The sequence below is a fragment of the Chrysochloris asiatica genome, unplaced genomic scaffold (genome assembly GCF_000296735.1).
Source record: "Chrysochloris asiatica unplaced genomic scaffold, ChrAsi1.0 scaffold00011, whole genome shotgun sequence".
NCBI lineage: Eukaryota > Metazoa > Chordata > Mammalia > Afrosoricida > Chrysochloridae > Chrysochloris > Chrysochloris asiatica.
The window spans coordinates 5,127,908-5,131,495 of NW_006408529.1; positions in this window are offsets into that span (position 1 = coordinate 5,127,908).

A 3,588-nucleotide genomic window follows, 5' to 3' on the forward strand; every position below is an offset into this window, starting at 1 on the left:
CACAGGAACTTTTTAAAGTGTTGAAGAGCAAGGATGTCAGCTTGAGGACCAAGGTGTGCCAGACCCAAGCCGTGGTATTTTCAATAACCTCATATGGATGTGAAAGCTGGAGAGTGAATAAGGAAGATCCTAGAAGAATTGATGCCTTTGAATTGTGAAGTTGGAGGAGAATACTAAAATGCCATGGACTGCCAAAATAATCAAGAGATCTGTTCTGGAAGAGGTGCAGCCAGAGTGCTCCTTGGGGGCCAAGATGGCTAAACTTCGTCTCTCATACTTTGGACATATTGTCAGGAGGGAACAGTTGCTAGAGAAAGATGTCATGCTGGGTAAGATGGAGGATCAGAGAAAGAGAGGAAGACCCCTATTTAGATGGATCAGCCAGGAGGCATCATTGATGGTGTCAAGTGTGGCAGCGGTAGTGAGGTTGGCCCCGGATTGGACATTGTTACATTCTACTGTGCATGGGGTCACTATGACTCAGTTCCAACTTGATGGCACCTGAGAACAACAACAAAGAACAAAATATTTAGATATAAATCTAACCAGAGGAGCAAAAGACCTATACAAAGAAAACTACAGAATACTACTACAAGAAACCAAAAGAGACTTACTAAAATTGAAGAATATACCATGTTCATGGGTAAGAAGGCTTAATTTTGTGAAAATATCAATATTGCCCAAAGTTATCTGCAAATATAATGCAATCCCAATCTAGATTCTAACAACATTCTTTGAAGAAATGGATAAAACTATTACAAATATTATATGGAAAGGAAAGTGTCCCCAGATAAACAACTCTTAAGAAGAACATATTTGGAAGCCACTCACACCCTGATTTCAAAATTTACTACATAGATTAGAGTGGTCAAAACAGTCTGGTATTGGTATGATGAAAGATACATAGATCAATGGAACAGAATTGAGAATCCAGAAATTCATCCAACCACATACAGCCAACTGATCTTTGACAAAGGGCCAAAGTATATTGAATGGGGAGGAGGTAGTATCTTCAACAAATGGTACTGGCAAAACTTGATATCAATATGCAAGAGATTGAAACATGACCTTTATCTCACAGCATATACAAAAGCCAACTCAACATGGATTAAAGACCTAAATGTGAATTCTATAATTATAAAATTCATCAATGAAATAATGGAGACAAATTTAAGGACTCTAATGCTAGGCACACATAGACTACCAAAGACTGTAAGAATTACAATAACATAAGAAGATAAAATAGGGCAGTGAGTGACAGCAGCAGCATCTTCTCTTCCTTTTCTTCCTTTACTTTACTTGCTCTTCTTCCTCCTGCTCCTTCTTCTCCCCATACCCTGTTCTCCCACTTCTTCTCTTGCCTTAGAGGTTGGTGTTCAACAGTAGCCATGACCATGTGTGTTTCCAGCATCTGTGCCCAAATATGCAGAAAGAAAGCTGTAGAGATCCATAGTACAAAACAGCAAACAAAGCAGGTACAGGGGATGATCCCAGTACTCTAAACTACATATAAAGGATTATTTATAAATATCAGACTTACTGTTAGTAGAATTTGTCACAGAAGCAAGAAAAAAGTGACATTTGCTGAGTGGTGACTGCAGGCAGATGTCCATCATAGCCATTTTGAGAAGGGCACAGTCACCTTGAGAAGGGTGCATCAGTCTTGAGAAGGTCATCACCATCATGAGAAGGGTGTAGCCATCTTGAGAGGGTCACAATGAATATTGCTGCAGGACAGAAATCTCATTGCAGAAACCTAAAAAATCTTCAAAGATAAAGGTGAAAACATTTTTTCTTCTGTCCACTTCCCTTTCTCTGTCTTCACACTACCACTCTGGTAACTGCAAGGAGTGCCTGAGAGAATGGGCACCCCTCCCATTACTGAAGGTTTCTACTGTGCATGTGCACCGATCTGATCAGCTGTGAACTGTCCCCCACTAGGAGAAAAACCTAAACTATTTTTCTATGGGTTTTGATACCCTTTTAAAATAGTGGTCTTTTTCTTTCCCTATGTTATCCTAAAAAAGGCAGAAATTGTGGTCATATAGTTAAGCTACAACCATTCTCTAAAAAAATCCCATCATCCAAGCAAGAGTCAATACCAGTTGTTATACACAAGATAAGCAACCAACAACTGCTGCAGTTACTCTGAGTTGAGTAATAAGACAAGTGAAAAATAAGACAAGTTGAGTAATAAGACAAGTGAAAAAGTAAGCCCATCTCCTGATCACATCTACCTGGAAGCCATCAGAAAGCATCATGAAACATCAGCATACATTCATCTAATTATTGAAATTACAGCTAACTATTGAAGATGCCCAGGAAACAGCAGACCATCTTGGCACATGTCCAGAAAAAAGATAGAGTAACTAAGGCAAATTATCTGGAGGTAGACCTAGGCTACCTGGAAGGAAGGCAGACTTTGAAATTGCCTGAGAAGGAATTCAGGAGAATGATATTGAGATGCATCAAAATGTTCCACAGTGGATTTGAGAAAAATTAGGAAGAAGTCACCAAAGCACTACAGGAACAATCAAATAAGATAGATACAGAATTGAAAGCAATTCAAACCTGCAAAAGGAGGCTCAAATGGTTAATAATAAAATATCAAAAATGGACAAGCCACTGAAAGTGCAAAGATGTAGAACTGAAGAGATGGAAACCAGAACTAGTAAGCTGGGAGACAAATATCTTATTATAGCTAAGATAAAAGAAAAAGCAGAAAAAAGGATTTAAAAAAATCTGAAGAAAGTTTAAGATTCACATGGGACAACTTGAAGAGAAATAACTTAAGAATTATTGGCATTCTGGAAAAAGAAGAATTCCACAAGTCCTCAAAGAGGACAGTTGGAGTGCTACTAAAAGAAAATTTAACTAACATCCTAGAAAACGAAAATGTTGCGCATTCAAGAAGCTCAACAAACCCCAGGAAGGATAGAACACAAAAGAAAATCAACGTGACCTATCATAATCAGGCTCTCCAAAATCAAATACAAGGAGAGAATCCTGAAGCAGCTAAGGAAAAGAGAAATTTTACATACAAAGGCAAGCAAATCAGATTAAGCTTTGATCTCTCAGCAGAAACCATGCAGGCAAGAAGGCAATGGGGAGACATATATAAAACTCTGGAAAAAAACAAACAAACCCAAAAACTGTCAACCAAGAATCCTCTACCCAGCAAAGCTGTCAATCAAATATGATGGTGTAATAAAACCATTCCCTGATAAACAGAAGCTAAGAGATTTTGCCAACATCAACCCAATGCTTCAAAATATCCTAAGGGGAGTTCTGTGGACCAAGAACCAACAAGAACAGACAACAACCAAAGATTGACATATGTGGCAGCACCAGCTGGAACAGATGGATGAGTCCAAAACAGAACAAAATGATAAGAATGAATTCAGAGGATCTAGGAGGTTAGTCTATCGTCAAAACAATTACAATATTTAAAAAAAGGTAAAAATGTAGGAACAGAGATCCAGGTAGTGAGGAGGTGAGGTAGAGTGCAAGATAAAATAGACCGTTTTAAATACAAGAAAAAGTTCAGAGAGTATATGGTAACTTCAAATAATACTTCACAACTTTCTA